This window comes from Scyliorhinus canicula, chromosome 1 (assembly GCF_902713615.1).
Source record: "Scyliorhinus canicula chromosome 1, sScyCan1.1, whole genome shotgun sequence".
NCBI classification, from domain to species: domain Eukaryota; kingdom Metazoa; phylum Chordata; class Chondrichthyes; order Carcharhiniformes; family Scyliorhinidae; genus Scyliorhinus; species Scyliorhinus canicula.
The window spans coordinates 62262838-62288532 of record NC_052146.1 but is presented as its reverse complement, the minus strand read 5'-3'; the positions used below and the strand labels follow the sequence as shown (position 1 = coordinate 62288532).

Genomic DNA, 25695 nt, shown 5'->3' with positions numbered 1-25695 from the left:
CCCTGGCCTGTGTGTTGACTGTGACACGCGGCCTCATCAGGGCAGTGGAACTAGTGGGAGCTGGTGGCCACTGTCACTACTCCATGTTAGGCCTGGTTTGCCACCACGCGTCCACTCCTCCTGGTTGGTGCACATAGGGCCCTGGGATTCACCTTAGGAAGGAGGGGCAACTGGTTCAAGACCTGGCTGCCCTTCATGTTTTGGCTCTGCCAGGCCTGGTGGCTCCCCATGGTCTGCACCATCATGTCGATGTGCTTGGTGATGCTCCTCAGTGACTGGGACATGCTCTCAGCACCTTGGCAATGCCCACGAGCAGGTGGGACAAGCTCCGCAGCAACTCGATCATTCCCATCTGAGAGCGGGACATGTCCCATTGAACCTCATCAAGGTCAGCCTGGTACTGGGTAACATCCCCCAGTGAGACCGGCGTTTTGCCGAGAACCTCAGCCATGGTCATCACCGACTGCACGATGCCTTGGACACCTTCGTAATCGTGCAGATCTCATGCACCAGGCTCTCCACTACGGTCGCATCGATCTTAATGATGACCAGAGTGTTGGCCTCAGTGCCACCAGATTGTGCCCCAGAAGCCTGACCACTAACATTTCCCACCGAGGTGCGTGTATCTGCGCTGGTGGAGTGTGGGAATGATGGCTGTGACGCCTCGATCGTGTCTTCTTCAGAGCTCCCCTCCGAGGTGGTCTTGTGGGAGGCTGGAGAGAGGGCCATCCAGGATGGGTCGGCGCCGTTGGTTGCAGGACCTGCGGGAGGATGGACATTGGGTCAATGGGAGTTATGGGTCGGTCAGTAAGGCAATAACAAATCACATTGGACAGGTCCTCCGGGTGGAAACCAGTGGTTCCTCACCCCTGTGGCGTCTGCCAACATCTGCGTGGGTGACTGATCTGTCCTCGGCTACCCCAGTCACCTCCAGGGCCCGCTCCTCGAAGGAGGTGAGGATTCTTAAATCCGGCACCACACCGGTAGTCTGGGTCCTCTCCCAGCGATTCAGGGAGAGCTTTTTCTGAGGAGACACAGAGAGAGTATCGTTAGCCACACGTGTAGTTCACTGCGGTGCAGGAGGGGGCTTGTGAAGGAAAGGAAAGGGGGGTTGAAAGGAGAGGGGACGAAGGATGGTTTAGAGGGGATGAAGAGATAGGGGGGTGGAGGGAGAGTTGGGAGTCGCATGGAGAGTTGGGAGGGTGGATGCTTGTCGGGGGGCGGAAAGGTCTCGGGGGCGGGGGTCAGTGGTGTCTACCCACCCATGCTGCCCTGTGTTGGCCATTGATCTTTTTGAGGTAATTCTTTTTTTTAAAATTTAGATTACCCAATTATTTTTTCCAATTAAGGGGCAATTTAGCGTGGCCAATCCACCTACTCTGCACATTTTTGGGTTGTGGGGGCGAAACCCACGCAGACACGGGGAGAATGTGCAAACTCCACATGGACAGTGACCCAGAGCCGGGATCGAACCTGGGACCTCAGCGCCATGAGGCAGTTGTGCTAACCACTAGGCCACCGTGCTGCCCTTTGAGGTATTTCTTAACATTGTCACCAAGATTTGGATGAAATGACGAGGTGGTCACAGGTGACACCCAGATCGCGCTGGACACTGAGAAGAGCGTGAGCTTGGAGATGGCGCACTCAAAAATAAAAACTGCAATCGAAGCTGCTAATACCATGGAGGACCAGCCACAATCAAGCTTGAAACAGAAGATATTCTCCCAATATTAGAGAAGCTTGCTCCAGAGGTAATTGGTGACTCGTTCCAGGCCTTTGAAGCAATTCCTGCAGTCAACCCCAGATCATCAAGGAAACTGAGGATGAGTGGGAAGACATTGATGAAGCAGATGATAACTCTGATGTTGAAGAGTTTGACCATGCCAAGTGTCAAATACCGGAGATCCTTGAGGATACTGAGGATGATTGGGAAGACATCAATGATGAATATGATGGTGGCGATTCTGATGTGGAAATGATTGACAACTCTGAAAGTGAAACAGCGGAGGAGCTGATGACAGTCTTACTATGCAGCTCAACCGAGCACTCGTTCATTCTTGAACGAGACCATGATGACCCAACGAATGGATCATCACAACCAGAGAGCATCATAATCTCCAGTGAAGAAAATAAATAAAATGCTCCAGCGAGCCAAGAAGGGACAGCATCCATTGCCGTAGTGATAAACTCCACCCAGGCACCAGAAAGCAAGGCGCTCCAACATTCAGTTGAGGCTGCAGAAGTGGGCGTGTTCACGCAACCCAGTGATGACGCGTCAGCCTCTCAGGGTCCACCTGAAACTCCGACGACCTCCGAACACAGGGTGAAAACCAGCAGCCAACCAGAGGCTGCCAAGCCTAAATATAAACACAAGAGAGTTCATCATCCCATTATCAGAACAAGAAGAAGAAAGAGGAGAAGACTGGGAAAGTTCGCTCATCCCAATGACAAAAGTAAAAAAGGAGAAGGTGAGGTCATGAGTGACCAACCAGAAACAAAGAGAAGCAGCAAACAGTGTTGTGGCAGGAAGCGCAAAAGAAAGAAGCTGGTGATGGTGGCGTGGCAATCATGGACACATGCCTTCCAAAGGCACAGAGCAAAGAGGAGAAGAAGTAAGAGGTTGGCACGCACAACGAGTCTTTGAAAAGGCAGGCAACAGCCCAAATGATCACAGGGTGATTCGCAAGGGAGGCACAATGACCTGTGCGAAAGAGACAGACACTGGCTAGGCATATCATGTTTATAGACACCCGAGTTAAACCTATTTACAATGTTAGACATATCGTGAATGTGAAATGAAAATCGCTTATTGTCACGAATAGGCTTCAAATGAAGTTACTGTGAAAAGCCCCTAGTCGCCACATTCCGGCGCCTGTTAGGGGAGTGTATAAAGTTAAAATAGCAATGATGATTGTAAACAAATGTCAATTATCTCTGAGGAAGGGGGATGTGGTGATATGTCTGTAAGCAATATCATAGATGGCTGGTGGTGCAACCTCCAACCAACAGGTGGCAGTACAGACATGCCATGTGATCTCAAGACAGTGGTCATGTGACAAGACACTCCAATATAAGTGACAAAAGGTTTCATTATAACAAGCAGATGTTATAAGACGTAGAAGTCTTAAATAAAGATCCTGGATCAGACAAGTCAAGTTGTTTGGTAGAGTCCTTGCTGGACATTGAACTCCGAATACAACGGGCTGGATTCTCCGCAGCCCCGTGCCGAACGCGATTTCGGAGTGGGGCGGAGAATCCAATTTCACAGCAAAATTGGGCCCGGCGCCGGTTTGGCGATTCTCCAGGAACCAAGAATCAGCGTGTTCGCCGAGTACTCCGCACGGCTGGGGGCCGTGTATCGTACCGGTCGGGGTGCTCTGGTGTGGGGGGGGGGAGGCCTTATAGGCGGCCGGGGGACAGATTGGCACGGTTGGATCTTTGGGCGTGCGGCCGATTGGGGAGGGTCTACATTTTGAATCTGCTTCCATGGCCCAAGTCCACCATGGCGTTCAGCGCGGCGTGGGGACATTGTTCCATTTTGGGAGAATCCAGCCCAACATCTGCGATAGGGTGGAGGGCAGGAAAATTTAAGTGACAAAAGGTTTCGTTGTATCTCCCATTTCTTGAACAATTTATTCACTTTACTTCACGTACAATACTGGGATAATTTATTCACTTATTCTGCAGAACCCAAATTTGCAGAAAGGCTTTGCTTTAAGGAGATAGGATTTTTGCCAAGATGATTCATGAAATCAAGTGACTGGATGGCTTAGGCTGTAGTTACACAAGGTTACCAGACTCACTGCTGCCAATGCTTTATTTAGACTTCCTTTGCTGGATTGCAAGCTTACAAGCAAATGATTGTGCTTACTGCCTTTGTATTTTGAATGGAAAGAAATTTAGCACTAAAAACATTTGCTTCATTTTGTAAAGGACGAAGAAGGCCCAATGGATCATAGAATTATAGAATTTACAGTGCAAAAGGAAGCCATTCGGCCCATCGAGTCTGCACCGGCCCTTGAAAAGAGCACCCTACCCAAGCCCACACAAGCCCTATCACCGTAACCCAGTAATCCCTTTGAACCTTTTTGGACACCAAGGGCAATTTAGCATGGCCAGTACACCTCACCTGCACACCTTTGGACTGTAGGAGGAAACTGGAGCACCCGGAGGAAACCCACGCAGACACGGGGAGAAAATGCAAATTCCGCACAGACAGTGACCCATGCCGGGAATCAAACCTGGGACCCTGGAGCTGTGCAGCAACTGTGCTAACCACTGTGCTACCGTACCAGGGATTGAGGGTTATGGGGAGAAGGCAGGAGAACGGGGATGAGGAAATATCAGCCATGACTGAATGGCGGAGCAGACTCGATGGGCCGAGTGGCTCAATTCTGCTCCTATGTGTTATGGTTTTATGATACCAAACGTGAAGGCTGACTGGATTGATGCTGCATGTGACGTCAAGCCCAGAGGTGATGTGCGTGTGGGTGACTCCAGAATGCAACAATGTGAGATGCATTTATGGCTGCTGGGGATGTGCGGGGATAGGGGATGGAGAGACTGCCCCTCCATAAATGCGTCTCACGTTGTTGCATTCCGGAGTCAGAATAATATGAGCAGTTACACCACTGCTTAAGCAACACTGCCAAACGGTACTTGATTGTGTCAGTATAACTGCCGCTGCCTGATGTTTGGAGCTAGATGTCCAGTAAGCAATATAGAAGGATGCTAGGCAGCAATGGAGCCTTATCACTGTTTCCATAGAGTCCCGACAGTGCAGAAGGAGGCTATCCGGCCTATCGAGTCTGCACCGACCCTCAATAAGAGGAGTCTACCTAGGCCCACTCCCCACCATATCCCTTTTTAAAAAAAATTTAGATTACCCAATTATTTTTTCCAATTAAGGGGCAATTTAGTGTGGCCAATCCACCTACTCTGCACATTTTTGGGTTGTGGGGGCGAAACCCACGCAGACACGGGGAGAATGTGCAAACTCCACACGGACAGTGACCCAGAGCCGGGATCGAACCTGGGACCTCAGCGCCGTGAGGCGGTTGTGCTAACCACTAGGCCACCATGCTGCCCTCCACCCTATCCCTTTAATCGCATGCATCAAAATCACCTCACCCACACATCTTTGGACTGTGGGAGGAAACCCACGCAGACACGGGCAGAATGATAAAACTCCACACAGACAGTCACGCAAGGCTAGAATCCGGGTCCCTGGTGCTGTGAGGCAGCCATCCTAACCACTGTGCCACCTGACCACTACTCATTCCTCTGACACATAATAGATTTCAGTAAGATGTTTCTGCCTACAATAATTTCCCACAGTTGTCAATATTGAGCTGTTTGAGCTGAGCATGGCTGTCTTGGCAGGTTTGCAGTGAAGCACCATTGTCCCTCACAATTGTTGGCAAATCAGAGGTGTGGCCCAGTGCTTGGCTTTAGCCACATTCTCCAATCTGAGTAGAAAATGCCTCACACAGTCACAGAGTAGCAGCAGCTGTTCCTCACACTGAACATTTACTTCACAAGATATCTGCCACCATTCAGGTTCAAGACTGAACGTGAGGAAATGTCACTAGGAAGAGCGTGGAAGCCAGGAGTGACAGTGAGCATGACGTGCCAAAGGATGTGTGGCATTCAGCTGTCTGTGCTTTCGAGGGTTTGTTGGAACTGGGCATTTGTTAGAATGGAGGTAGCTTTAGTGGCTGGTGTGTGTTAGGAGTTCAGACTCCCAGCTATCATCTGTCAGCTCTTTTTTCATCTGCACTTATCAGTTAGCTCTTATTCCAGAAATCTCAAGCAGCACAGGATCCTGAAGTTCAGATGTGTCTTCCCCATAGGCCAAGATCCCTGATGGCAGGGTCATTCCTTAAAGTAACCATTCTCTTTATCCGTAGAGGTAGATAGTTAACTCAAAGACGTCAGCACGGTAGCATAATGGTTAGCATAATTGCTTCACAGCTCCAGGGTCCCAGGTTCGATTCCCGGCTTGGGTGACTGTGCGGAGTCTGCACGTTCTCCCGATGTGTGCGTGGGTTTCTTCCGGATGCTCCGGTTTCCTCCCACAGTCCAACGATGTGCAGGTTAGGTGGAATGGCCATGCTAAATTGCCCTTAGTGTCCAAAATTGCCCTGAGTGTTGGTTGGGGTTACTGGGTTATGGGGATAGGGTGGAGGTGTGGGCTTGGGTAGGGTGCTCTTTCCAAGAGCCGGTGCAGACTTGATGGGCTGAATGGCCCCCTTCTGCACTGTCAATTCTATGAAAACCGATGTCCAAAGATGTACAGGTTAGGTGGATTGACCGTGCCAAAATTCCTCTTAGTGTCCAAAGATGTGCAGGCTAAGTGGGGTTACCGGGATAGGGTTGGGGAGTGGGCCTAAGTAGAGTGCTCTTTCTGAGGGTCGGTTTAGACTGGATGGGCCAATGGCCTACTTCTGCACTGATGGGATTCTATGGAAATTTTTCAGGATGGAGATAAAATCGTGTTATTTGGTGGAGTCCTGATGACTTACATGTGATACAACCTATTTTATTGCACGCCCTCCTTCCCCTTGTACCCCTGCCAGGTCCTTTCCTTCCATGATTCCATATTTAAATAGGTATTTCATAGAGACCTGTCCATAGCCACTTAATTATTAATTGTTCTCCCCTTTATTTGACTCCTTCAACCATGAACTTCAAAAAAATTCCTTCATGCTTTGAGCCAATAAATTCTTAATCATGTTTTCCTTCTGGGTTGGCTCAAGGCCACTAAATTATGAAAGATCTTTTTCGTTTTCCATTCACATTTCTGCTTTCAGTAAATAAATTATTAACTGAAGTGTTTACTTCATATATCAGTTAAAAGACAATTAATTACAAAATTATTAGTCTCGCTCACACCTTGACTTCAAGTCAATAAGTAATTAATCAACTAAATAAGTCACTTCAAGCCTGCATTGATGAAATATTTTTTTTCTCTCACAGGCCCTGGTCGGAATGTCAGCTGCCGTCGATGAAATAATGAGCTTTGCCACACCATATTTTTCACAGAGTAAACAATTATCAGCAGAAAGCAACAGAGTTTCTTTAATTTTTAACACAACTTGCTGCGTGGCTAAAACGGATTTAAAAGTTAACCCTTAAAAATGACTCGAATCCTTAAAAAACAAATTTGTGAAGGGCGACTCTTGATTTTTGACTTTGGGCAGGATTTTCTGTGCTGCTGCTGGGCACGTTTTTAGCCTCCCTCCCTGAGGCAGGTGAAATTTATTGTGGAGACTTGAAACGTTAGCTCTGTTCCCTCTCCACAGATGCAGCACGGTAGCATTGTGGAGGGCAGCACGGTAGCATTGTGGATAGCACAATCGCTTCACAGCTCCAGGGTCCCAGGTTCGATTCCGGCTTGGGTCACTGTCTGTGCGGAGTCTGCACATCCTCCCCTTGTGTGCGTGGGTTTCCTCCGGGTGCTCCGGTTTCCTCCCACAGTCCAAAGATGTGCAGGTTAGGTGGATTCGCCATGATAAATTGCCCTTAGAGTCCAAAATTACCCTTAGTGTTGGGTGGGGTTACTGGGTTATGGGGATAGGGTGGAGGTGTTGACCTTGGGTAGGGTGCTCTTTCCAAGAGCCGGTGCAGACTCGATGGGCCGAATGGCCTCCTTCTGCACTATAAATTCTATGATAATTCTATGCCGTCAGATTTTACAGCATTTTCTGTTTTTATTACAGAATCAGAGATTGGTTAAAGGCAGAAGGAGACCATTTGGCCCATTGTGTTGACAAGGGCTCGCCAAATGAGCTGGATGCTGGAGGTGGGGGGGAGGGAGAGGGGAGGGAGAGGCAGGGGGCAGATGGAGAGACTGGCTGCTCGAGGTAAGGGAGGATAGGGGAGGGAGAGAATGGCTGCGAGTGGTGAGTGGGAGACAGGGGTAGGAGACAGTGGCTGCCAGTGTTGAGGGAGGATAGGGGAGAGAGAGACTGATTACTGAGAGTAAGGGAGGATTGGGGAGCTAGAGACTGCTTACTGATGGTAAGGGAGGATAGGGGAGGGAGAGACTGATTACTGAGAGTAAGGGAGGATGGGGGAGGGAGAGACTGATTACTGAGAGTAAGGGAGGATAGGGGAGGGAGAGACTGATTACTGATGGTAAGGGAGGATAGGGGAGGGAGAGACTGATTACTGAGAGTAAGGGAGGATTGGGGAGGGAGAGACTGATTACTGAGAGTAAGGGAGGATAGGGAAGGGAGAGACTGATTACTGAGAGTAAGGGAGGATTGGGGAGGGAGAGACTGATTACTGAGAGTAAGGGAGGATTGGGGAGGGAGAGACTGATTACTGAGAGTAAGGGAGGATAGGGGAGGGAGAGACTGATTACTGATGGTAAGGGAGGATAGGGGAGGGAGAGACTGATTACTGAGAGTAAGGGAGGATTGGGGAGGGAGAGACTGATTACTGAGAGTAAGGGAGGATAGGGAAGGGAGAGACTGATTACTGAGAGTAAGGGAGGATTGGGGAGGGAGAGACTGATTACTGAGAGTAAGGGAGGATTGGGGAGGGAGAGACTGATTACTGAGAGTAAGGGAGGATAGGGGAGGGAGAGACTGATTACTGAGAGTAAGGGAGGATAGGGGAGGGAGAGACTGATTACTGAGAGTAAGGGAGGATAGGGGAGCTAGAGACTGCTTACTGATGGTAAGGGAGGATAGGGGAGGGAGAGACTGATTACTGAGAGTAACGGAGGATTGGGGAGGGAGAGACTGATTACTGAGAGTAAGGGAGGATAGGGGAGCTAGAGACTGCTTACTGATGGTAACGGAGGATAGGGGAGAGAGAGACTGATTACTGAGAGTAAGGGAGGATTGGGGAGCTAGAGACTGCTTACTGATGGTAACGGAGGATAGGGGAGGGAGAGACTGCTTACTGAGAGTAAGGGAGGATAGGGGAGCTAGAGACTGATTACTGAGAGTAAGGGAGGATAGGGGAGGGAGAGACTGATTACTGAGAGTAAGGGAGGATAAGAGAGCAAGAGACTGATTACTGAGAGTAAGGGAGGATAGGGGAGGGAGAGACTGATTACTGAGAGTAAGGGAGGATAGAGGAGGGAGAGACTGATTACTGAGAGTAAGGGAGGATAGGGAAGGGAGAGACTGATTACTGAGAGTAAGGGAGGATAGGGGAGAGAGAGACTGATTACTGAGAGTAAGGGAGGATTGGGGAGCTAGAGACTGCTTACTGAGAGTCAGGGAGGATAGGGGAGAGAGAGACTGATTACTGAGAGTAAGGGAGGATAGGGGAACTAGAGACTGATTACTGAGAGTAAGGGGGGATAGGGGAGAGAGAGACTGATTACTGAGAGTAAGGGAGGATGGGGGAGCTAGAGACTGATTACTGAGAGTAAGGGAGGATAGGGGAGAGAGAGACTGCTTACTGATGGTAAGGGAGGATGGGGAGGGAGAGACTGATTACTGAGAGTAAGGGAGGATAGGGGAGAGAGAGACTGATTACTGAGAGTAAGGGAGGATAGGGGAGAGAGAGACTGATTACTGAGAGTAAGGGAGGATAGGGGAGAGGGAGAGACTGATTACTGAGAGTAAGGGAGGATAGGGGAGAGAGAGACTGATTACTGAGAGTAAGGGAGGATAGGGGAGAGAGACTGATTACTGAGAGTAAGGGAGGATAGGGGAGCTAGAGACTGCTTAATGATGGTAACGGATGTTAGGGGAGGGAGAGACTGATTACTGAGAGTAAGGGAGGATAGGGGAGCTAGAGACTGCTTACTGATGGTAAGGGAGGACTGGGGAGGGTGAGATTGGTTGCCGGTGGTGAGGGAGGGGTATTGGAGGGTGAGACTGGCTGTCAGTGGTTGGGGGTGGGTGGGAGAGAGAGGTTGCCGATGGGTGAGGGGTGGGTGCGAGAGACAAGGCTCCCTACATGAGTCAAGATTGTAGAATAGCAAAATCTTTCCTCTCCAAACCACCTGGGCTCCATAGGTGCGAAATGAAATGAAATGAAAATCGCTTATTGTCACAAGTAGGCTTCAATTAAGTTACTGTGAAAAGCCCCTACTCGCCACATTCCGGCGCCTGTCTGGTACGGGAATCGAACCGTGCTGCTGGCCTGCTTGGTCTGCTTTAAAAGCCAGCGATTTAGCTCAGTGCGCTAAACCAGCTAAACCAGTGAGCTAAACAGTAAACAAGTGTGTAACTGTGCGATTGAGAGAGTGCGCGAGCGAGTAGGTGTGAAATGAATATAGGAAATAGTTATGTTTTATATTTTATATTCTGTTGCAGTAATGGTATTCAAAACCATGGGTTGAAATTTATACAGGTAGTAAGTCTGCTAAAGCTGTGATTAAAGTGTAGTAAAGGTGAGGTAATCATTGATTTTAACCATTTACTTGTTTACAGAGACATGGCTGATGGAACATTGTTTTGATTTCGGAGGATTCCTAGGGTGTAGATAATTTATGAGTGTTGCGTTTATTCCTAGACATCATGGGGCATCTTAGTCGGGGGATGCTGGAGAATGCCTTCTACTTGGGATACAGATTATCGGCGGGATTCTCCAATCCCCGGCGCTGATTTCATAATCGGCAATTGGGTGGGGAATCCCTTTTGATGCCGAAAGTGGGGGCGGCACCTGTTTGATTTAGGATTCGTATGCTCCACCCCTCCGAAACGGCATCATCGTGGTGCGCGCTGCATGTCATTGGGATGGCCTCAGTGCACCACCTGAAGGCCCTCCCCCGATGCTCCACCCCCGATGAGCTGTTCCCGACCACGTGTGGTCTCAGCCGTGTGGGAACCCAGCGTGGGCGGCTGCGGACTGTGTCCATCACCATCACAGTCGGGTGGGAGCCATGCTGCTGGCTGGGGAGGCCTGCGCGAGGGCTGGGGGGACTGGTGGGAGGTAGCCGGGTGGGGCGAGGGGATGGTCGGGGGAGGGAACTATCTGACAGGTCGGGTTCGTGCACAGCCGGCGCTATGTTTTACGGTGCAACCGCTACAGGTCTTCGCCGTGCACATGCGTGGCCACGGACCCGGCCATTCTCCGGCCGTTTATTTCGTGGCGGCTGGGAATTTTGCCGGTGGTGAGGGAGGGGTATTGGAGGGTGAGACTGGCTGTCACCGGTCGCAGGATTGGAGAGGGGGTGCCGCCGATTTCTTCCACGTAAAGCGCCACAGATCCTCTGCACTTAGCCTCAGAAACTGAGAATCCAGAGGGAAGCACAGTGGCGCAGTGGGTTAGCACTGCTGCCTCACAGCGCCGAGGTCCCAGGTTTGGTCCCAGCTCTGGGTCACTGTCCGTATGGAGTTTGCACATTCTCCCCTGTCTTTGCGTGGGTTTTGCCCCCACAACCCAAAAGATGTGCAGGGTAGGTGGATTGGCCATGCTGAATTGTCCCTCAATTGGAAAAAATGGATTGGGTACTCTAAATTAATTTTTTTAAAAGAACGGAGAAGCCAGCCCATGATTTTAATTGAATAGGAGTGTCTGACAAGGCAGAAGGATTTTCATGTTGATCCTGTAAAGGTTGGAGTTCTGATATAGTCTTAACAGTGAATGAGTGTGTGGGAGAGTGAGTGGGTGAGTGAAAGAAGGCATGTGAATGTGTGCATCCTCACCCCACACACTAACATATACTCATACCCATTCACACTCTAATGGTCATCTTTATTAATTACTAATTTAAAAAAAATCTATTTATTGCTTTAACATTGATTATTTTGCTCAGTTGTAAGAATCTTTCCTATTTATTTCCTTTGTTCCCATGGGGCAGCACGGTAGCGCAAGTGGTTAGCATTGTGGCTTCACAGCGCCAGGGTCCCAAGTGTGATTCCCCGCTGGGTCACTGACTGTGCGGAGTCTGCGCGTTCTCCCCGTGTCTGCGTGGGTTTCCTCCGGGTGCTCCGGTTTCCTCCCACAGTCCAAAGACGTGCAAGTTAGGTGGATTGGCCATGATAAATTGTCCATAGTGACCAAAAAGGTTAGGAGGGGTTATTGGGTTACGGGGGTAGGGTGGAAGTGAGGGCTTAAGTGGGTCGGTGCAGACTTGATGGGCCGAATGGCCTCTTTCTGCACTGTATGTACTATGCTCTAATTTTATTTTATTATTTTTGGTCTACGGCCCCATAATTGGGGTATGCCTTTAAAGAGAAGACTCAAGCTGACGCAGCCGGCTTGTCAGGGTATTATGCTCCCAAGTTTTATGTTTGGAGAGGAGTCTGGCCAGACTCTTCGGTGCCGAGTGAATCGTAGGAACCGGCTTTGGAGGAAGTTGTTTCAATTGGCTAACTGGCAACCGTTGGGTTGGCAAGGGACAGTGTTCTGCCTGACAACAGTCAGTGATTAGTTCCCGTGTTATGCTTTCCTGGAGAATTTGGCAGAGGTGTTTAGACCTTGGAAGGAGAAGGAATAGACTCTCTCTCTTGCTTGTTGAAGTCAAAGAACTGCTTTATTGTTCTACAACCAAATGAGTGCCTGGATTTTGCTGTAAACTTGAAGTGATCCTGAATCTACAGAGAAAGTAGACAACCTTGCCAGAGAAACCCACCTCAAGCCGAGAAGGAAGAAGGACCAAAATGAAAGTCTGAACTTCAGAAAGATATCTCAGTGCATCTAAGATCCTTTTATTCTATTAACATTTTCTTTCCCTATCAACCATCTTTTCCCCTCTGTGTTGTTTATCTGTTTGTGTGTAGAGAGATTGGAGGTAGTTAAGAAGTGAGGGCTGCGAAAGGGGCAGTAGGTCGTCAGTTACATTTTCTGTCAGTTTAATGATAATACTGAACACGGTAAAAGGTTAAGTGTGTTAAAGTTGCAAACCTGGTGACTGTAGTTTTTTGGCTCAACCAAGAACCTCGTGTATTTACAATAAAACTTCATCTCAATGATGTTGGGACTCCGGGTCAAGTGGGGCTGGAATTGACCGCGCACTAGCCCAAGGTTCTGTGACACAGTATGTTATTTCTTTCAATTTTGATTTTAAAAAATTCCTGTTTAATGTTGTGCCTAACTTTATCTTTCTAAAATTTGCTCATCGTTCCCTTAAATGAGAAAAAGTTGAAATTGAGCCCCTCCCACGACAATCCTAGGCTGCAGTGATTCAGTCCTCTGTCAGCAGTTGGCGCTGTGGCTGTTCCGCTTTCAGTTTCCCAACAGCTTAGGGGCGGAATTTTACAGTCAGTCTCGCCAGTGGGATCTTCCGGTCCTGCCGAAGTCAATGGGATTTTGAACGGCTCGCCACATTTTCCATCCTGCCACAGCGGGTTTTGTAACACTCCACCCTTAGGGTCCTGAAATAAAAACGTAAAATGGTGGAAATACTCGGCAAGTCAAGCAGGATCTGTGGAGAGAGAAACAGGGTTAACGTTTCAGGCCTGCGACCTCTCGTCAGAACATTTATCACGGATTTCCAGCACCCACAGCATTTGACTTTTGTATCTTGGGTTCCTGTACTGGCCTGCATGAATGACCTGTGACCTGTCTGACCTTTTAGAAGGCCCTCAGCTTTCAGAACTGTGTCTTGAACCCTTTCAGAGTGATTTCTAAAAAAAATGTATCTTCACATGTGTCATTCAACTCTCTCTCCCTATCAGTTTTATCTGGAACATCTAAAGGGTTCTGCCCTTTAGATGCCATTGGCCTACGACACATGAGATTTACAGATAAACAATCAAATGTGCAGATATTCTGATCAGACATCCTTGCCTAAATTCGCTTCCACAACAGTAAATTACTGCTTAAAGATCTTGGCCTGATAATGTTTAGCCTACTTGCTGCAGTGTAATCTGCCATTGAAGATTTTAGCAGATAATCAGATTCTTATCAATTCAAAGCACTAACCATTAACCTGTCTGTTTTATTAGTGCCTGTTAAGTGTGTCTCCTTAACGAACTTGAGGTTATATTTTATCATTTTTTCTTTAGAATTTCCACAATGCTTCTAAATGCTTTTTCGGAGCTATGTGGGTGGTTTCTTTCCCTTTGTTTTGTTCTTTGGCCATCTTCTGAGAGGGTGTTGCCTGAATTCAGAGTGAGAGTTCAGGATCTGACATTTAAGTATGGACGATGCAAGAAGCTTCCGAGCCGAACTGTAGCAAGGCTGCTTTGTGGGCGGCATGATCTCTGAGAGCATGATCTTTCTCTACTGTCAGGATCTTTTTAGCTGAACCCTGCAGTCTGTGCTCTTCTCTTTAACAGGCTGTTGAGAGGAAGGAGGTGCTTGTTCTTTTGGTGATCAGCCTTTGGCTGGGGTACATTTGTCAGGGGTTTGGAGCAGTGTAAAATCTTGCTCACTACTGTAGTCAATGAGGAGCCCCGAAACGGTAAGTCAAAAGTAGTTTATTTTGTACCCGCGTGTGTGATGTGGGAGTTCAGGGACCCTTCCGGTGGCCCTGACTCCTTCACGTGCAGGACGTGCGTCCACCTGCAGCTCGTATTAGACCGCTTGATGGCTCTGGAGCTGCGGTGGACTTACTTTGGAGCATCCGCGATGCTGAGGACGTTGTGGATAGCACGTTTGCTGAGTTGGTCACACCGCAGGTGAAAGGTACTGAGGGAGATAGAAAATGGGTGACCAAAAGACAGAGAAACAGTAGGAAGGCAGTGCAGGTGTCCCCTGCGTTCATCTCCCTGACATTGTGGATACTGTTGAGGGAAATGGCTCACCAGGCGGAGACAGCAGCAGCCAGGTTCATGGCACCATGGCTGGCTCTGATGCACAGGAGGGCAGGAAAAAGAATGGCAGGGCAATAGTGATAAGGGACTCAATCGTAAGGCAAATAGACAGGCGGTTCTGCGGACGCAATCGAGACTCCAGGATGGTATGTTGCCTCCCTGGTGCAAGGCTCAAGGATGTCTCGGAGCATTTGTAGGACATTCTTGGGGGGGGGGGGGGGGGGGAGCGAACAGCTGGCTGTTGTAGTGCATATAGGCACCAATGATATAGATAGAAAACGGGATGAGGTCCTACAAGCTGAATTCAGGGAGTTAGGAGTTAAATTAAAAAGTAGGACCTCAAAGGCAGTAATCTCAGGATTGCTACCAGTGCAATGAGCTAGTCAAGCAGGAATGTCAGGATAGATAGGATGAATGCGTGGCTTGAGAGATGGTGCAAGAGGGAGGGATTCAAATTCCTGGGGCATTGGAACTGGTTCTGGGGGAGGTGGGACCAGTACAAACTGGACGGTCTGCACCTGGGCAGGAGTGGAACCAATGTCCTGGGATGGTGGTTTGCTAGTGCTGTTGGGGAGGGTTTAAACTAATGTGGCAGGGGAATGGGAACCGATGCAGGAAGTCGGAGGGAAGTAAAACGGGGACAGAAACAAAAGGCAGTAAGGGGAAAAGTGTAAGGCAGAGAAGTCATAGTCACAACTCAAAAAGAGCCACAGTACAGGGTACAGTAACTGAGGAGAGCTCAGTGAATAGGCCCAATAATACTAAAAGGAATAAAACGGGAAGTAAAAACATAAATGGAAAATGAAGCAGCAGGTTATTACTTAAAGATATGGGTTCAACGATAAGGAAAATTAGGAGAAAAGTTAAAAGGAAAAATAACTTAGGAGAGGTTACTGATAGAAGTGTTAAGATTCAAAACGGAGGTATAAAAGCCAACAAAAGGGTTATTTACCTAAATGCTCATAGTATTCGAAATAAGGTAAATTAGTTGATGGCACAAATTATCGTGAATGAAAATGATTTAGTGGCCATTACTGAAACATGGTTGAAGGATGGTCACGGCTGGGAGTTAAATAACCAAGGGTATCAAACTATTCGGAAGGACAGAGTGGATGGTAAGGGAGGTGGTGTAGCTCTGATATTTAAGGATGGCATCTGGGCAGTAGTGAGTGATGACATCAGTGCTATGGAGGATAAGGTTCAATCCATTTGGGTGGAAATCAGGAATAGTAAGGCAAAAAAGTCACTGGTAAGAGTAGTCTATAGGCCATCAAATAGTAACATTACGGTGGGGCAGGCAATAAACAAAGAAATAACTGATGCATGTAGAAATGGTACAGCAGTTAACATGGGGGATTTTAATCTATGTGACGATTGGTTTAACTAGGTCAGTCAAGGCAGCCTTGAGGAGGAGTTTATAGAATGTATCCATGATAGTTTCCTAGAACAGTATGTAATGAAATATACGATGGAACAAGCGATCCTAGATCTGGTCCTGTGTAATGAGACAGGATTGATTAATGATCTCATAGTTAGGGATCCTCTCGGAAGGAGTGATCACAATATAATGGAATTTAAACTACAGATGGAGGATGAGTAGGTAAAATCAAACACTAGTGTTTTCTGCTTATACAAAGGAGATTACAATGGGATGAGAGAAGAGCTGGCTAAAGTAGACTGGGAGTAAAGACTTTATGGTGAAACAGTTGAGGATGTGTAGAACCTTCCAAGTGATTTTTCACAGTGCTCATCAAAAGTTTAAAACAACTAAAAGGAAGGACGGTAGAAAGAGGGAAAATCGACTGTGGATATCTAAGGAAATAAGGGAGAGTGTCAAATTGAAGGAAAAACCATACAAAGTGACAAAGACTAATGGGAGACTAAAGGAACCGGAAATCTTTAGGGGGCAACAGAAAGCTACTAAAAAAGCTATAAAGAAGAGTAAAATAGATTATGAGAGTAAACTTGCTCAGAATATAAAAACAGACAGTAAAAGTTTTGCCAAATATAGAAAACAAAAAAGAGTGGCTAATGTAAATATTGGTACTTCAGAGGATGAGAAGGGAGATTTAATAATGGGAGATGAGGAAATTGCTAAGGAACTGAATAGGTTTTTTGGGTCAGTCTTCACAGTGGAAGACACAAATAACATGCTGTGACTGATGGAAATGAGGCTATGACAGGTGAGGACCTTGAAACGATTGTTATCACTAAGGAGGTAGTGATGGGCAAGCTAATGGGGCTAAAGGTAGACAAGTCTCCTGGCCCTGATGGAATGCATCCCAGGGTACTAAAAGAGATGGCTAGGGAAATTGCAAATGCACTCGTGATAATTTACCAAAATTTACTAGACTCTGGGGTGGTCCCGGCCCATTGGAAATTAGCAAATGTGACACCACTGATAAAAAGGAGGTAGGCAGAAAGCGGGTAATTATACTCCAGTTAGCTTAACTTTGGTAGTAGAGAAGATGCTGGAATCTATCATCAAGGAAGAAATAGCGAGGCATCTGGATAGAAATTGTCCCATTGTACAGACGCAGCATGGGTTCATAAAGGGCAAGTCATGCCTAACTAATTTAGTGACATATTTTGAGGACATTACTAGTGCAGTAGACAATGGGGAGCCAATGGATGTGGTATATCTGGATTTCCAGAAAGCTTTTGACACGGTGCCACACAAAAGGTTGCTGCATAAGATAATGATGCATGGCATTGAGGTAAAGTAGTAGCATGGATAGAGAATTGGTTAATTAATAGGAAGCAAAGAGTGGGGATTAATGGGTGTTTCTCTGGATGGCAATCAGTAGCTAGTGGTGTCCCTCAGGGATCCGTGTTGGGCCCACAATTGTTCACAATTTGCATAGATGCTTTGAAGTTAGGGACCAAGGGCAATGTGTCCAAGTTTGCAGACGACACTAAGATCAGTGATAAAGCAAAAAGTGCAGAGGATACTGGAAGTCTGCAGAGGGATTTGGATAGTTTAAGTGAATGGGCTAGAGTGTGGCAGATGGAATACAATATTGACAAATGTGAGGTTATCCATTTTGGTAGGAATAAGAGCAAAAGGGATTATTATTTAAATGATAAAATATTAAAACATGCTGCTGTGCAGAGGGACCTGGGTATGCTAGTGCATGAGTCACAAAAAGTTGGTTTACAGGTGCAACAGGTGATTAAGAAGGCAAATGGAGTTTTGTCCTTCATTGCTAAAGGGATGCAGTTTAAGACTAGGGAGGTTATGCTGCAATTGTATAAGGTGTTAGTGAGGCCACACCTGGAGTATGTGTTCATTTTTGGTCTCCTTATCTGAGAAAGGACGGGCGCGATTCTCCGCAAATGCGGAGAGTCGTAAAGGCTGCCGTGAAACCGGCCATGTTTCACGGCAGCCTCCACGCCCCCTCCCGGGACCCGATTCACCTCCCCGGTCGGGGCTATCATCGCGGCCCCGGGAAGAACGGCAGCGCGGGCTTAGCGAACGTTCGCTAAGCCCGGCTGCCAAGACTCACGGCGGCTGACGCGCACGATGACGTCAGTCGCGCATGCGCGGGTTGGACGGCAACAAACCGCGCATGCGCGGATGACGTCATCGCGCATATGCGTCAAACCCGCGCATGCGCGGTCCGTCATGCCCCTCAGCCGCCCCGCGGACTGATACTGCGGGGCGGAGAAGGGACAAAGAGTGCGCGGGAATCGGACCCGCTGCCCGCGATCGGTGCCCACCAATCGCGGGCCCATGCCACCCTTGGCACGGCCGTGGTGCGGCCGTGCCAATCGGTGGCATGGTTGTGCAGAATGGCACTTTGCGGCCGTTTTCACGAACTGTGATAGCAGGTGTGTTTAAATTCGTGAAAACGGCCGTTAAGGCTTGGGAAATCGGCCCATCGGATAGGGAAGAATCGCTGCTCGCCGTAAAAAAACGGCGAGCAGCGATTCGTGTCGGGGGGCGGCCGTGGGGGGGGGGGAGAATAGCGGGAGGTTGGGAAAAATGTCAGGAAGGCCCTCCCGCTATTCTCCGACCCGTCGTGGGGGGCGGAGAATCGCGCCCGACGTACTGGCGCTGGAGGGTGTGCAGAGGAGATTCAATAGATTAATCCCAGAGTTGAGGGGGTTGGATTACGAGGAGAGATTGAGTAGACTGGGACTGTACTCGTTGGAATTTAGAAGGATACGGGAGGATCTTATGGGAACATATAAAATTCTGAAGGGAATAGATAGGATAGATGCGGGCAGGTTGTTTCCACTGGCAGGTGAAAGGAGAACTAGGGGACACAGCCTCAAAATAAGGGGAAGTAGATTTAGGACTGATTTTAGGAGGAACTTCTTCACCCAAAGGGTTGTGAATCTATGGAATTCCCTGCCCAGTGAAGCAGTTGAGGCTCCTTCATTAAATGTTTTCAAGATAAAGATAGATAGTTTTTTGAAGAATAAAGGGATTAAGGGTTATGGTGTTCGGGCCGGAAAGTGGAGCTGAGTCCACAAAAGATCAACCATGATCTCATTGAACGGCGGAGCAGGCTCGAAGGGCCAGATGGCCGACTCCTGCTCCTAGTTCTTATGTTCTTATGCACCGGTTTTCTGTCACAGTCCAAAGATGTGCAGGTTAGGTGGATTGGCCATGTTAAATTGCCCTTAGTGTCCAAAAGTGGTTACTGTGTTATGGGGATGGGGTGGAGGTGTGGGCTTAAGTGGAGTGCTCTTTTCAAGGGCCTGTGCAGACTTGATGGACTGAATGGCCTCCTTCTGCACTGCAAATTCTATAATTCTATTATTCCTGAAATTCCACCATCTCCTTCAGCTAGCATGTCTTAAGAGGGCATTGGTGATCGTGGCCTTTCAATTGGATGTGTCCATGATTATCCTTGGATTGGATTTTTGATTTTTTGTTTATTGTCACGTGTACCAAGGTACAGTGAAAAGTATTTTTCTGCGAGCAGCTCAACAGATCATTAAGTACATGAAAATAAAATAAAATAAAAGAAAATACATAATAGGGCAACACAAAGTCCTGCAGTATGGCTGACCAGAACATTATGCCACTCTTACCACCCGCCATTTTGGAAGGATTTACAGGCTGATAATTAACCTGTTTGGCCAGATTATTGACACATCTCCCTGGCCCATCAAGTCCTGGAGTTAGAACTTCTGGCCCAGAATTAGTGATTTCTCTACAATTGCACCAGAAGGTCACCCGACCTGAAGCTGGAAGAACATCAAGGGTTGACTTTGGCTACTCTCGAAGGAAGGCTCAGTTCTGAACTGCAATCAAAACAATAAGAATGTGGAGGCCACCTTTGCTGCCCCAAGATTTACTGGGCTTCTCTGATTAGATTTTACTGGGTATGAACCTGAAGGTCTCATTAAGGAGCAGCAGATGGGAATTTCCAAAAATTATGGTGGTGAGATTTGTGCCAGGGCTCCACATAGGCTGGAAAATTTGAGAAGAGACATGGTATTGAGTTGAAGGTGCCATCCAGCAGCCATTAATACACCACTTGTAATCTTGTCAGCATGGCTGCTGTTGGAAGACCCCAGTGTTGTTCACAAGGTGCCAAAGCCTCTGGGAGACTGAAACTCCTCATTGAATCCCAACAGAAGGAAGCCATTCAGCCCAACAATTCTGCACCGACCCACTGAAAGAGTACTCCACCCTGGCCCACTCTCCCACCCTATCCCCATAACCCCACCTAACCTCCATATCTTTGGGCAGTAAGGGTCAATTTGAGCATAACCAGTCCACCTAACCTGCACATCTCTGGGCTGTGGAAGGAAACCGAAGCACCCAGAGGAGACCCACACAGAGAACATATAATTTCACACAGGTAGTCACCTAAGGCCGAAATTGGACCTGGGTAGGAAGGGTGACCAGCAGACAGTCAAAGAGGAGCAAGTAGGTAGTGCAGGGGTCCCCTGAGTGTATCGTCAACTGCTATACAACTCCGAACACTGGGAATAGTGCGGTTCATTGGGAGAGTGCAGCCAGAGCCATGTCCATGCCACCAAAGTAGCTCAGCTATAAGGGGCAGGCAGGGGGTGTGGATAGGGGAGGAAAATTGGAGAAATGACACTCTCAATGGATTTTAGAGTTCGGGGAAAAGACAAGGTGTTGTGGTGGCCAAAGGCATGATCCCAAGTGAACCATTGTGGGGCGGCAGTGGCATAGTGGAATTGACGCTGGGCTAGTTATCCAGAGACCCCAAGCTATGTTCTGGGGCCCTGAGTTTAAATCCCGCCATGGCACATGGTGAAATTTGAATTCAATAAAAGAAAAAATCTGGAATTAAATGTCTAAAGATGACCATGAAGCCATTGTCAATTGTTGTAAAAACCCATCTGGTTCACTAATGTCCTTTAGGGAAGGAAGTCTGTCATTCCTACCTGGTCTGGCCTATATGTGACTCCTGATCCACAGCAATATGGATTGCTCTCAGGGATGGGCAATAAATGCTGCTCCAGTCAGTGAAGCCCACATCCCATGGAACGAAAATAAAAAAAAGTTGTAGAACGTTCTGAGGCGAAAAGATGTACAGTCATATGCTGTGGTCCATAGAGGCATCAATAACACAGGTAGAATGAGGAATGAGGTCTTGCAGCCACATTTTAGGGAGCTTGGAAGAGATGGGAAAGGAAGATCCCAAGGGTAGTAATACCTGCACAACAGTGAGGGTAGAAATAGGATAGAGCAGATGGAAGTGTAGCTGGAGATATGGTGCACAAGGAAAGTCTTTAGGTTCCTGCGACACTGTGACTGGGAGAGGTGGGACCCCTATAGGCCAGATGGGTTGCACGGAAGCAGAGCTGGGTCTATGGCAGCACGGTAGCATGGTGGTTAGCATAAATGCTTCACAGCTCCAGGGTCCCGGGTTCAGTTCCCAGCTGGATCACTGTCTGTGCGGAGTCTGCACGTCCTCCCCGTGTGTGCGTGGGTTTCCTCCGGGTGCTCCGGTTTCCTCCCACAGTCCAAAGATGTGCGGGTTAGGTGGATTGGCTGTAATAAATTGCCCTTAGTGTCCTAAAAAATAAGGTTAATTGGGGGGGGGGTTACTGTTATAGGGTGGATACGTTGGCTTCAGTAGGGTGATCATTGCTCGGCACATCGAGGGCCGAAGGGCCTGTTCTGTGCTGTACCGTTCTATGTTCTATGTTCTATGTCCTTGTGAGTCAGTTTGCCGGTGCTGTTGGGGAGGGTTTAAACTAACTTGGCAGGGGGCTTGGGAAGCAGAATGTAGTATTAGAAGAGGGAAAGAAGGTTTATTTATGATTGGGAGAGGCGCTAGAATAAGAAGTAGCAAGATTTAGGTGAGGTCCGAATAAGAGGGAAATCAATATGGCATAACTTTGCTTTGCAGTGAATACATGTAAGTGCACAAAGTGTGGTAAATAAGTTTGGTGAGTTGCAGGTGAAAAACAGCCACATGGGAATATGGTGTGAAACAGGAGAACTGGCTCAAAAAAGGGCAAGACTGGGTATTAAATATTCCTGAATATAAGGTGTAAGGAAAGGTGGGGAAGGTAAAAAAAAGGAGGGCGGGGTGGCAGCATTGATTAAGGAAAATGTTATAGTGCTGGAGAGAGAGGGAATCTTGGACGGGCCAAGGACAGAGTCTATTTGGTTAGAGTTAGAACAATAGAGATACCATTACACTACCGGATGCATTCTATAGACAACAAGTTGGTGGGAAAGATAGGGAGGAATGAATTTTCAGGGAATTAGAGAAAGTTGCAAACGTGATGGGAGTAATGAAAATGGGGACTTTAATTGTGGTAATATACGCAGCCACGGTATGAAAGAGAGAGAAGGGGAAGAGCTTTTCAAGTGTGATCAGTAGGTTTCCAGCCCCGCAAGGAAGAAGACGTAATAATAATCTTTATTATTGTCACAAGTAGGCTTAACACTACAATGAAGTTATTGTGAAAATGCTGGTTGTTGTTCTGGGGAATGGGGAATTAATGCCAAGTGGATCAACAGTCAGCAGGGAAACATTTGGAGAATAGGGATCACTGAGTCATTAGGTTTAGATTAGCCACGGAGTAAAAATAATAGATTGAAGAAGAGTCAATTTCAGTGGGTTCAGAACACATCTTTCTGGGTAAATTGGAGTTAGAGATTGGTAATGGGCTGCTATTAAAGAGGAGATCATTTGGATACAGTTGGGTTACATTCCCATGAAGAGGAAAGGTAGGGCAACCAAAATCAGAACACCCTAGATAAGAGAGATAGAAAGAAGAAGTCGAAAAAGGGTAAATACGCTCCAATGCAAGGTGATAATACAAGAGAGAACAAGATTGAATATTGAAAGTTCAGTGGAGCAGTGACAAAAGAAATTAAGGGTAAAGAGAGAGCATGAGAAGAGACTGGCAACTAACATTTTTTTTTTTAATTAAGGGGCAATTTAATGTGGCCAATCCACCTAACCTGCACATCTTTGGGTTGTGGGGGTGAAACCCACGCAGACACGGGGAGAATGTGCAAACTCCTCACAGACAGTGACCCAGGGCCGGGATTCGAACCCGGGTCCTCAGCGCCGTAGGCAGCAATGCTAACCACTGTGCCACCGTGCCGCCCGACTGGCAACTAACATAAAAGGGAATCCAAAAGGCTTTGATAAGATTTAAGTTACAACAGTACAGTAGGAAGAGGACCTGTGGATTAGTGTCAAAATTAGGGATCTATGAATGGCGGCAGAAAGCATGGCTATGGTACTAAATTAGCACATTACATCCATCTTTAGTAAGGAAGTTGATGCTGCCAACGTCATTGTGAAGGAAGAGGTAGTTGAGATTGGCTGAAACTGATAAAGAAAGTCACCATAGTCCCCTAGGCTGTTCTCCCCTTTTGAGGGTCACCTCACCTCAGACAAGGGGCAAGGTTGAGAAGGCAGGTCTTTCATGAATAACTTCAGCCAGTACAGGAATTGAACCCACTCTTTGCTGTTGGTTTTGCTCTGCATCACAAACCAGACATCCAGCCAATTGAGGTCTCAGAGGAAGTGCAGGAAAGGATGGGTATATATAAAGTTGAAAAATCACCAGGACTGCTTGGGATTTATCTGGGGATGTTGATATTGTGGAGGAACTGGCTATAATCATCCAATTCTCCTTAGATATGGAGATAGTGTCAGAGGATTGGAGAATTAATGTTGCACTCTTGTTCAAGAAAAGATTTAAGGGTAAATCCAGCTCCTGCAGGCCAGTCATCTTAAGCCCAGTGACTGGAACGCCTTTCAAATCAATAATGTGGGACAAGTATGGATTAATGAAGGAAAGCCAGCATGGATTTGCTCAAGGCAAAGCACGTTTAATTAAGTTGGGTTTTTTGTGGAGGTAGGAGAGAATGTTGATGAGGGAAATCTGATTGATGTGGTGTACATGGACTTCAAAAAAGGGCACTTGACAAAATGTTACGCAATAGGTGAAGTCCATGTAATGAAAGGAATAATGGCAGCATTGTCCGGGAAATTGACTAAAGGGCAGGAAAGAGAGTAATGGTGAACAGTTGTCTTTCAGACTGACAAAAGGTGTACAGAGTTGTAATCAGGGGTTGGCAGTATGACAATTTGATTGAGATATTAATGACTTAGATTTGGGTGTGTAGGGTGCAATTTCAAAATTTTCAAATGACACAAAACTTGGGAGTATTGCGATCTGTGAGGAAGATAGTGAAAGACTTTTAAAGGATAGGTACAGACTGATGGAATGGATGACATATGACAGATGAAACTTAATGCAGAGAAGTAAAAAGATGGGCAGGTTAGGTGGATTGGCCATGCTAAAATTTCCCCTTAGTGCCCAAAGCTGTGCATATTAGGTGGGGTTATGGGGATAGGGCGGGGAAGTGGGCCTAGGTAAAGTGTTATTGGTGCAACCTTGATGTGCCGAATGGCCTCCTTCTGCACTGTATGGGTTCTATAGAAGTGTGAAGTTGCGCATTGCGAACAAGGAGTGGCAATGTGAAATAAATGGCACAATTCTAAAGCGGGTGCAGGAGCAGAGAGACCTGGGGTTTATGTGCACAAATTGGTATGGGGATAGGACGGGTGAGTGGCCTAAGTAGGGTGCTTTTTCAGAGGGTTAGTGCAGACTTGATGGGCCAAATGACCTTCTTTTGCACTATAGATTCTGTGATTATAAGGTATGGTGAACCCAAACAACAATTCTGCTTCAATGGAGGTTATTCATGAAGGCCTTCCTTCTCAACTTTGCCCATCGCTTGAGGTGTGGTGATCCTCAGGTTAAATCACCATCAGTCAACTCTCCCCCTCAAAAGCGAAAGCAGCCCATAGTCATCTGGGGCTATGGCGACTTTACCTTCCCTGTACTCTGTGTACCATACTGATTCCAGGGGTGAGGAACTTTGGTTACATGGATAGATTGGAGATGATGGAAGTGTTTTCTTCAGAGAAGAGCAGGTTGAGACGGGATTTGAAAGTGGTTTTCAGAATCATTGAGGGGCCTAGATAGCAGAAGGTTTGAGACTAGAAAACATAAAGTGATTGGTGGAAAACCCAAAGACAACTGGAGAATTGTTTTGTTATGCCCCTTATGGTTCGGGCCTGGAATGTACTACTTTAAGGGCAGCACGGTAGCACAGTGGTTAGCACAGTTGCTTCACAGTCCCAGGGTCCTAGGTTCAATTTCCGGCTTGGGTCACTGTCTGTGCGGATTCTGCATGTTCTCCCCATCAAAAGATGGCCATGTGTACCTTCAGTGCCTTCAGTGCCCTTAGTGTCCAAAAAGTTGGGATGGGGTTGCTGGGTTACCGGGATAGGGTGGAGGTGTGGGCTTGGGTAGGGTGCGCTTTCCAAGGGCCAGTGCAGACTCAATGGGCCGAATCGTCTCCTTCTGCACTGTAAGTTCTACGCAAGTGTGGTGGAGGCAGATTCAATCATGGCTTGTTGTTTCCTGTTATTCAGTTCCCCTGGTTTGTCCCAACATAACCCCACCTCTCTCCCACATTGCCACTGCCCCTTGTTCAGTTTTGCTCCCACTAAGTACTGACCTTTGTTCTCCAATTAAGACATTCTGT

General features: G+C 47.5%; 1 long non-coding RNA gene across 1 annotated transcript in view; it reads right to left on the bottom strand.

Annotated features, from left to right (window-relative positions):
* Positions 1-12426: 12426 nt before the first annotated feature.
* The window catches only part of LOC119963017, a 36442-nt gene continuing 23173 nt past the window's right edge, over positions 12427-25695 (bottom strand). The window contains exon 2 of the long non-coding RNA XR_005460004.1: positions 12427-13289. This is a non-coding gene — a long non-coding RNA (uncharacterized LOC119963017). The remainder of the gene's footprint in view (positions 13290-25695) is intronic.